Here is an 11216-nt window from a genome sequence, read left to right on the forward strand (position 1 = left end):
TAGCTTCTGAAACTTGCTGTAATTCTATTAAGTTATTCTGAATAGTCCCAAAGATTTAAAAATAACATTAAAAAAAAATTAAGGTTAAATTTCTCCAATAGTTCTTGCTTACTTGGTTAGTCTACTTACAAGTGAGTTACATGCCCAAATAACTTTTGCTGTTTGCCACCTACCTATCCAGTTCCTCATTTTACTCATCATGTTTTGTGGGACAGAACCAATTTGGAGTAATGTATTCAGTTCCAGAGGTGCAGAGGGAAAAAGAGCTGACCACAGAGATGCCCAGTATTACTGAGGCTATTTAAACAGAAGCCAGTCACTTGTTGGGCAAACTACTGCATGCATAAAGAGGGAGGGAGAGGTAACATCGTATATTGGGGGTTTTCAGGCTAATCTGAATTCTATCAATCTTTGCTAACATCTGCTATGCTTATGCTGCATGGAGCAAGACTGACCATTGTGACAGCCCACAGATGTACCTACTCTCATATACAATGTTTGAGAGGAATTTAATGGTGTGTTCTTGTTCATGTATTTGGCACTTTTGTAAACTCATTTCTCTTTTTAACACCAGTAACTCCATCCTTCTCTGTCCTTGGGTGCTTGTATGGCACATTCTTTTTAACTGCAGCAACTCACAAATTATCCCTCTTTGAACAGGAAGAATGCTCAACATAGTGGAATGTTGGAAGGACTCAATTCCACACCTCATTTGTCCCTTCAGACTTGAATTTATTAGGCAGGATGTGTTGAAATACACTCATCTGAAAAAAATTTTATTTTCTTCTCACCCTTCTTATCCATACATTTTAAATGCATTTATGTTGTCATGCTTTTCAAGTTGAAGAATCCCATAATTAATGACATGACCACTTAGGTTTCCCATTTGAGGCAAATCTATGCTTTAATTTGGGGGGGGGGGAGTAAAAAAATTCAATTAAGTGAGATATACACACTATTATATATAAAATAGATAATAAAGACCACGGAATTCTATTCAACACTCTGTAATGACCTATATGTGGAAAGAATTTAAAAAAGATTGATATATGTGTATGTACAACTGATTCACTTTGTAGTACAACTGATTCACTTTGTAGTACACCCGAAACTAATACATTGCAAATCAACTATACTCCAATAAAAGTTAATTAAAAATCAAAAAGAAATAAGTGAAGTGAGGGTAAGATAAGGAGTAACTATGACTCTTTGCTGCTGCTAAGTCACTTCAGTCATGTCCAACTCTGCATGACCCCATAGACGGCCTCCCACCAGGCTCCCCCGTCCCTGGGATTCTCCGGGCAAGAACACTGGAGTGGGTTGCCATTTCCTTCTCCAATGCATGAAAGTGAAAAGTGAAAGGGGAGTCGCACAGCTGTGTTCGACTCTTAGCAACTCCATGGACTGCGGCCTACCAGGCTCCTCCATCCAAGGGCTTTTCCAGGCAAGAGTACCGGAGTGGGGTGCCATTGCCTTCTCCAACTATGACTCTTTAAGATAGCCAAACGCCTCATCATCGGAACAGTGATACCTACGAATGCAACTCCCACTGTCCTTACCCAGCATCCACTGAAACGCTGCCAAGACAATTAGTTTGGCACAATCAGCAGGCAGAGACCTCCTTGAGCTTAGTTCTGATCTAGAGTAAGTTAAATTTTACATATCCTATTTCAGATTAATCTTCTGGACAATATGGTGACCGTATCAAGACTAAAAGATATGTCAGCATTCTCTTAGAAACAACCTCCCTCTCCCCCTCACACACACCCACCCACCCACCCACACACAACATTTATTACCAGCTTGACAGAAGCATAAACTCTTGGTATACTATCTACTATATATATATATATATATATCTCCATATGCTGTATTATGGATTTGCTGAAGTCATTTGTAGTTCTTTGTATTTGGCATTTAAAATTTAAAAAATTTAAAAAATATTCTTTAAAGTCAAAAGAATACTAATTTAACGATCTAAATATAAGATCAGAAAACCTGTTTTTGTTAATAAGCAAACTGGTATCTCTTGGAAGACAGAGTAACCAGGGAGCAGGTGTATTTGAAAAAAAGGTCATTTATCAGTTTATGAAGAAAGGACACATTATTATCTCTCTAGCCAATAATTTCCTTCAAGGAGGTTTATACAGGAAGTCTAATAGTGTCCATAAAGTTGCCTGGTGAACATGATACATGTGGAATTATATGATGAGAATATTTACTGGTACTGGGGCTGGATTTTTTATGTTGAAGTGGGTCCTTAGTCCTAGCTCATGATATCTTAAGTTCTTAAAATCAACTACTCTTAAGTTACTAATATTAAATGAAAGGATGCTTCTTTCTGCTCTTGAGTTGCACTTCTGAGATTTCAAGTTCCTGCTTTTACCTTTAAGAAAAAACAGTAACTGTGGTTGAAAGATCATTGTCTAAATATCTCAGAACAATAATAGTAGTAGGAGGAAATGTCACAATGTTTAAAATAACAGCCGATAGCTCCTCCCCATTTAAAATGCTCCCATATATTAAGAGTATAGAAATAAGGTATTTTTCACAAAAAACCTAAGCACTGCTAAAAAAGACAGACTGATTCCCAGGCTAACAAGATTTGACCCTTATCTACTACAGATAAAAGTCCATCAGAACATTATGATTTTCTTAGGAAACAAATTATGTCGCTATTGTGAAGAAATCTCCAAGAAGAAACTAAGTGGTTCATGCCAATAGTACCTCCAAGTTTCTTAGGTTGGAGGTACAATAAAGCTCTCCAAAAAAGAAATAGGGGGTTGGGAACAACTGTTGGCATTGTAGTTTTATAGAACCATTTAAGTGAAATGCCTCATTCCATATAAGTGTTTATCAAAGTAGCACCTGCATGGAAGTACCTGAGCATGAGAAGTTTCTGCAAAAATGCAGATTCCTGGGTCACATTAAGAAGTTCAGCAATTGTGGTTCTTATGGAATCGCTACATTCTAAGAAAATTACGAATGATACCTAACAACCTGTTTGGGGAAGCTCGGGTGGAGTCCCGGAATGTATAGTTAGTAAGCTTCCCAGATAATTATAGTAGTCAAACTAGCTTGGGAACTACTGACATGCAACATTTTAACATGTACGTAGTAGAGACGCTAATCTTTTTAAGTGTTTTTTTTTAAAGGTTTGGTAGCCATGAGTATGGCCATGGGCATAGGAATTTGTCTTCAATGAAAAATCAATTACGTTGTTACAAATGGGTGACCAACCTTAAGTCTGCCTTGAATTAAATGTGTGATGATATTTCTACCAGTTTTTTATGTAGCACTTTCACCTAACACTTAGGGAAAGAAGGATCTGTATAACAGAATGTATCAACTTACAAAAATGTTACAAATCTTAGAATTGATTTTTAACAGAGCTACATTCTGCCAAAAAACCCTACAAGTTTCAGGATTATTTTGCTTTGTTGATTCATATCTTAGAGATCTATGGACACACATTGTTTGATCTGTCCTAAATTTTGTTATCCTATCTTCAAAACAAGGACTCTGTTAGGTTCCTATAAGACATTAGACCTAGACTATGAGGCAGAAGTCCTTCATTTAGAACAAATCTAACCAGCTCGTTGGGAAGCCATCTAGTTGCTCACTGCTACTAATATATAAGGGAGTCACCCATGTATCTCTACAAAGACAGTTTATTATGACTAATAATTATCCTGTTCTTCTAAGTACCTTTCTTCCAAGTAGCTTAACAACTTTGGGTACACAATACCTCTTTGATGCATTGTAACAAAATGAGCAAGCAAGGGAGTAAGTTCTGCCAGTGAGAGGGAGAGGCTGAAGGGAATGAATAATTAAACTCTAAAAAATGAAACTACTTTCAAGTTCATGTTTTAAGCCAAAATAGCCTGTGATGTCAAAACTCTTCCTTACGCTCTCAGTCTAAAGAGGACCAATACCCTAACACATGTACCTTCACCTAGTCAATCTGGGGCCCCAAATTCTAAGAAGTTTGCTGGCCTGGCTGTAATTACCGAGTTCTAAAATACCAAATTTTATGGTTGATATGAAGATCTTTTCACTGAGAATTCCTTTCCAAAGAACAAAATTAAAAATCCACATATGAATGCTTAACTATCCTCTTCCCATCTTCTTTTTTTCTCTTCCCATCTTCTAAGCCTTACCTCATTTGATTTTATAATCTAATTCCTTCATTTTATATTGCTGATTCATTTCAGAATGATTGTATTTTAACTTCACACAAATTATGTTATTTCACAAAAATGCACAGCAAGGAAAAAACTGCATTTATAAATGGAACATTTATTCCAGTGGAACATATGATTTGTTTTACTGTTTGAAAAATGGAAGACATAACCTAAATATTGTTTATTAGTAGTATTTTTGGAACACATGATGGCAAGGACTGGTGGGAGAAAAAAAGGTTATGCATAGAAAAGCAAGCAGCTGCTTCGCTTCCACAAATAGTTGATTTTATTAAGTACCTGGTTCAGAAAACTTAACCATTTGTTCAATGAATTTACCTTAAAAATTTTTTTTACTTTGATCTAAGCCTCCAATTAAATTCCTGTCAGAATTTAGATCTTATCCTTGAACATAATTTGATAATTCCCATTTGGCTGATAAAAAAAAGGTAGGGATACACAGAAATAACTATGCCATAGCTATTATAGTCTCATAATCACGAAATTTTAATTTTCATGACATAAATCTCTGCTTCTTTTAATGTCTTCTGTTTTGTTTTTAATTTCAGAGAAGGCTATTTGGACCTAAAGCTATGAATTAGGAAGTAATCTACTACCTAACTTCAATTAAAGCTCAGTTTACTCTGTAGCTTAACGTGAGGAAATTTTAAGACAGTCTTCATCTCCCCATCAATTTAACTGGTCATCTTTACAGAGGCTGAGGGCTTCAATAATACCAAAGTTTGACTTGTTATACTAATTCTTGCCTACAGAGGTAAGGATAAATTTAGATCACTTTGATACACATATTTCAACAGTATACACTGTTACATTAACTACAGAAAATTGCAATTAATCAAGTGAGTAATCAAGAGGGAAGTCTGAAAAATTAAGTGTCTACTCTATGCTAATGATCATGTAGGTAAGGAAGACAAAGATGCATAAAGTACTGAAAACAAACATGAATGACTTCTTTAACGTAAGCACTCACTGATTAGGATTCATATAAAAATTAAGGAAAAAAAAAACATGATCAAATTAGGTCACACCTAGAAAAATGAAGTACTTAAATCCAAGTTATCTTGATGGATATTTCCTCACTTGTAAAAAGACAATCAAAACCAAGTCTTTTCTATCATTAAAAACTAATTTCTGTAAGACACAACACAAAGATAACACTAGCTCACGTGACAGATTAAGCACAGCTGTCCCTTCATATCCTTGCCCCACAGATATCAAGATCCCTTATAAATGTTATTCATTCTTAGCTTGTTCTGATGTTTAGCTGCTTGTGAACATTTACAAATTATGACTCTGGTATCTAAAATGTTACATGACAGACTCTTTACTAAATGTCCAGTTCTCAATTTGGAGTGAGTAAGCAATATCTGGGTCCCTGTGAAGTCCCTGAGGACTTCTGTGAGACAAGTCAGTAATTTCCCTCTTTGAAACTGTTTCCTCAAAATAAAAGAGAAAGAAGAGAGGAATAAGCGGCTTGAGCTTCACTGACAAAAGGACTCTAGATTTAAAAAAAAAAAATCATCTGGTTCCAGCTCACCCTCTTTTTCAGTGTACTTCATGTAAGACTAGTCAAACAGGTTTCTTATACTTAGAACATATTTTCTCTACTCCTGTCCTTTGCCTTTGCACATAAAGCCATACTGACTGCAAATACATTGTTTCACTGCTCCCACCCCATCCACTATTGAAATCCACACTGTCCCTCCTAGTTTAAAAATTCAATTTCCTCTACAAAGCACATTACCTGTTAACTGGGGCTCCTGGCTGAATGCTTACAGTACACACCTACAAGGTTTAATCCCGAAGTGTCAGTTGCTCAGTTGTGTTCAACTCTTTGGCACCCCATGGACTGTAGCCCACCAGGCTCCTCTATCCATGGAATTCTCCAGGCAAGAATATTGGAGTGGGTTGTTATGCCCTTCTCCAGGGGATCTGCCCAACCCAGGGACTGAACCCGGGTCTCCCACATTGCAGGCAGATTCTTTACCATCTGAGTCACTGGGGAAGCCCAATCCCAAACCAGAGTATAAATTAACAGAATACAGATTAGTCCTGTGCTATGCTTAGTCGCTCAGTCATGTCCAACTCTTTGCGACCCCAGGGACTGCAGCCCGGCAGGCTCCTCTGTCCATGGGGATTCTCCAGGCAAGAATACTGGAGTGAGTTGCCATGCCCTCCTCCAGGAGGGCTGGGATCTTCCCAACCCTGTGATCGAAGCCAGGTCTCCCACATTGCAAGCGGATTCTTTACTGAGCCACCAGGGAAACCCTAGCTTGTACAATAACAGGTACAAATATTTAAGTGAAGAGGACCAGGTGGCAGAAAGCAGATTTGAGGACCAACAATAGTGGCAAAACAGGTGTTAAATGGATGGGTGGGTGGGAGAACCCCAAAAGTTTTGTAACATGATGGTATAGAATCAACCAGAACATTTTCTGTCCATTTACATATCCAACTGACTTACTATCATTACCATAAACACATGCTATGGCACAATGTTCAGGCAGTTAGCATCAGAGCATATTGTTATTCCTGCAACAAAACTGCTGCTGCTACTGCTGCTAAGTCACTTCAGTCGTGTCCGACTCTGTGCAACCCCATAGACGGCAGCCCACCAGGCTCCCCCATCCTTGGGATTCTCCAGGCAAGAACACTGGAGTGGGTTGCCATTTTCTTCTCCAATGTATGAAAGTGAAAAGTGAAAGTGAAGTCACCCAGTTGTGTGCGACTCTGAGCAACTCCATAGACTGCAGCCTACCAGGCTCCTCCATCCATGGGATTTTCCAGGCAAGAGTACTGGAGTGGGGTGCCATTGCCTTCTCCAAAACTAAATGCCTGTTAAATGCCAGGAACTCTGCACTTTCGTTACAAAGATAAGACACTGCCTACTAATATTTCATAAACTATAACGGAAAAGAAGAACATGAACAGGACAGTGTGATAGATACAGAATTAACAACAAAAAGGGAGTATCTCATTTTCTGGAGATAAACAGGAGACAGATGAAGGATGTTGCATGCCATAGGGTGTGTTCTAGCTTGATCCTCAAATGTGGCAAACTAATCGAGTGTTTTAAGCAAAAAAAAATTGATTGGAAAAAGGTTTGATTATATAAATTTACCTAGAAGGAGAGAACCATTAAAAGGAAACAAAAGGAGAAAAGCTAAGAGAAAAAAGGTCAGTTTTGAATTTGTTCAGAGACCTGTGAGATATTTAGCAGTTTCAATTCAGTTCAGAGACTATAAATTCTGGAGTCATCAATAGGTAAAAGGGTGGGAATTGATCGTGTAAAGGTGATTCAATGGACATGAATTTAAGCAAACTCTGGGAGATAGTGGAGGCCAGAGGAGCCTGATGTGCTACAGTCCATGGGGTCGCAGAGAGTTGGACACAACTTAGCGACTAAACAACAAAAGGTGATTGTGGACATAACACTGGAAAACAAGAAGCAGAAAAAAGCAATTAATAAAAACAGGAAGGACAGGAGTAGCAACTAACAAAGGGAATTAGCATATAGACCAAGGAGTTCTGAAGAGGTATATTCTAAGAAATCACATACTATAGGTTATGTAACACCACCCACATCTGGAGTACAAAAATACAATCTTTCATGAAATGTTACAAATGCAAACAGTTGTATATAGTCTTTTCTTATTTCCTAAGATAAAACTTACCTAAAAGATGGTACAAGTGAACCCCTGACCTCTATGTTACAGGTAGAATATCTCTTAAGTCATATATAATTTTTCAAAGGAGATTATCTTGTCAACCTAACTGAAAAATGTAAGAGCTAGGAATTATCTTCCGTGTTTCCATGTATCTTAAATATGGTGTGAAAAGTATTAGTCGTCGTGTCTACCTCTTTGTGACTCCATGGACTGTAGCCCACCTGGCTCCTCTGACCTTGGAACTCTCCAATTAAGAATCTTGGGGTGGGTGGCCATTCTCTTCTCCAAGGTATCTTCCCAACCCAGGGACTGATCCTGGATCTCCCATCCATTTGAGCTACCAGGGAAGCCCTAAATATGGTAGGAATGCAAATTATTTGATTGAAATTAGAGCTAGAGTTCCAATCTATCCCAAGAACAAAGCAATTGCAGAGAGAAAACCATAATATGGTTTTAAATCTAAGATACAAATATTAACATACTTTGAGAGGGTACTTCCCTGGTGGATCATCTGGTAAAGAATCCACCTGCAATGCAAGAGACCTGGGTTTGATCACTGGGTAGAGAAGATCCCCAGGAGAAGGAAATGGCAACCTATTCCAGTATTCTTGCTGGGAAACCCCATGGACAGAGGAGCCTGGCAAGTTAAGAGTCCATGGAGTCACAAGAGTCAGACGCAACTTAGTGACTAAACCACCATCACCCATAAAAATAAATACTTTTGAGAATAAAATATACTAAAATGATATAATCCCTAGGAATAAATTGTCACATAATTTAACTTGGTTTAACTTTCAGTTGTATGAAATACCATTTACCCTGGGTCCATAAACCAAATTACTTTTAATAGGACCAGCACCATATAAAAGATTGTTTACTGAAGGTATATTTTGTACCTCAGAGACACAATGTTGACCATGCCCTTTTCTGTTAAGTTGTATACATACAATAAAGGAGAAACAAAAAAACTCCAAACCCAGTTTTCTTTTGTAAGAAGTGCAAGATCAACACTGAAGCAAGCAGAATTTATGGCAAACATAAGCACTGAAGAAAAAAAATGGCATAAAATACTTTTCCTAGATCACTCAGAGAAGGTGGGGTCTATAAGTTTTTGCTATTTCCTATTTGCTTCACGTAGAAAGAACACGATTTTTCTAGTTTCCAGGTGAAATGCCGTATTTACAGATGTTTCAAACTTGAACTAAACATAAACAAGTCAACAGGCAAGAGACTGTGGACTTGATCTTTTTCAACAGCAGAGAGCAGGTAACTTTCTTTTAGATACTTAGAGGAACAAACTTATTAACTCTCCTTAAGAGAAAAACATCAATTTGACCGAAGGTATCCACAACCCTGGAAAGTTTTTTTGACCAACACTTGCAAATACAAATTTTAGTGTTAACACAAATAAACACCTTGCCCAGGGAGAGTGAGATAGCACTTAGTCTGTGTCCACCCACCCCCAGGGAGTTAAACCAAACAAGCTGTGTATGTTGTTTAACTATAATATTAAGGTATATTTAATGGTTTCAACTCAAACAGTTCTCAGACATAAATCTTTTCATTCTGCATTTAAAGGCCATTAAAATCAGGGAGAGGTGGAGCAGAGGAGTTTCATATAAAAACAAAATCCACTGAAAGTCACATGTAATTAAGATGATTTCTTTACTATGAATTTAGTTTCAGCAAATGTCAAAAAATAAAGTTAACAGACAATCACTATGCAAAAATCCCCCCAAAAGCTTTAAGACAGAAGGGTTATCAGTGTTTATGCTAAAAGCTCAAATTTGATTTCCTGCAGGGCTTCATTTTACATATCATTTTAATAAGCCCTATTACTGGAATGCCAACCTTATAATACATAAAACACATGGAACTGCTAGTGGCTGACACAGTAACACATAAAATGACAAGTGACAAAAACACAAGGGCAGAACTTATTGGGTCCTCTGTATCAGAGCAAGCAGTATTACATAAGCCCCAAATACATCAAGGAACTATAAAACCCAAATAATTTCTGGTGTTCAGATATCGTTGAAGTTTGTAGGCTAAAATGTCCAGTAGGTGACAAATCTGAATGTCAAAAATACTAAGGCCATTTGTGTTTTCCCCTCTTTGCAGGGGCACCACTATCTCTGTCCCATTAGCAGCCTTCCCTCATCTCACACATGAAAGGGGAGGACACCTTGCTGCTGAGCATCATCAGCCCTTTACTCGAAACTCTGAGGGTCAAAAGAGGTTTTTTTTTGGCTTGTTGATTTAGTCTGAAAGCTAGTACTTTACAGTTTGAGATCAAGTACCTAGTTTGTTTTTTTTTTTTTAATGAATTCAGGAAGCCTGTTGTTCAGTCAGTAAGTTGTGTGGAACTCTCTGCAACCCTCAGGAAGCCTGTGGTCCCTGGTAAACCTGAACACTGCATCTGCAGCTCTGAGATGAAAATCTGGACGTTGAATTAGAGAATGGGCACAAATGAAATTGTCGAGGGAAAACATAAAATGCAAGAAGGCAGACAAAGACAAGTAACTGCAAGTACTATTTCAAGAATCACAGGAACATAAAGAAAAATTAGAGCTAAATATGTTCATGGATTAGGCAATCAGGAACAATGAGGTCACAAACTGATTAAAAGCACAAGGATTTGGTTCCATTAGCTTGCAATATGGTCTGTTTTCCTTATTAAGGCACAGTGAAGTTATAACATTTTTGAAAATTACATTTAAATCTACTGACTTCATATTTAGTCCCTCTAAGCCAGAAAATTCCTTTAAGGGGAATGAAACATTTACGTAATATAGATCCCTCAAATTACTCAAGAATTCTTATAGGAAAAAGGCCCAATTTATATTGAGAGTGGACAAAAAAGTTTAATTTTAAAATCTTTTTACTACTTTAAGTATTAAAAATTCAATCTTGTTTTCAAACTACCAAGTCTACAACTAAGACTAAGGAAATAGCTCAACCTTGGTTCCAGGTTAAACTTATCTTTTTAGGACCAATGAACATTCTCATAGCACCAAATATAGATATTCAGTAAAAAAAGCAAGTCAGATTTAGATGGAAAAGTCTTCGTTGAGTAACTCCCAGCTGTCACTCAACACCACCCAAGGTGAGAAGCCCTTTTTCTTCTCTAGTTCAACTAATGGCTGCTACACTACTTTGGCAAGCGGGAATAATAAAAAAATAAAATTAGACTTCCCTACTTAACCTGCCAATATTGACCATAAGAACTTCTGAGCTGCTGGAAATGTTCACCTAGCAAAGTTTCAAATACTAAAATTAAAATTCATACTTATACAAAAGTGATTTAAAGAGCCAAGTTTTAATATTTCATGATACAGGAATCTTC

At 37.3% G+C, this 11216-nt stretch overlaps 1 long non-coding RNA gene across 1 annotated transcript in view; it reads right to left on the minus strand.

Moving 5' to 3' along the window:
* The window catches only part of LOC138439285 (uncharacterized), a 33592-nt gene that overhangs the window by 20262 nt on the left and 2114 nt on the right, over positions 1-11216 (minus strand). The gene's annotated exons all lie outside the window — the stretch shown is intronic.

This window comes from Ovis canadensis, chromosome 4 (assembly GCF_042477335.2).
Source record: "Ovis canadensis isolate MfBH-ARS-UI-01 breed Bighorn chromosome 4, ARS-UI_OviCan_v2, whole genome shotgun sequence".
NCBI lineage: Eukaryota > Metazoa > Chordata > Mammalia > Artiodactyla > Bovidae > Ovis > Ovis canadensis.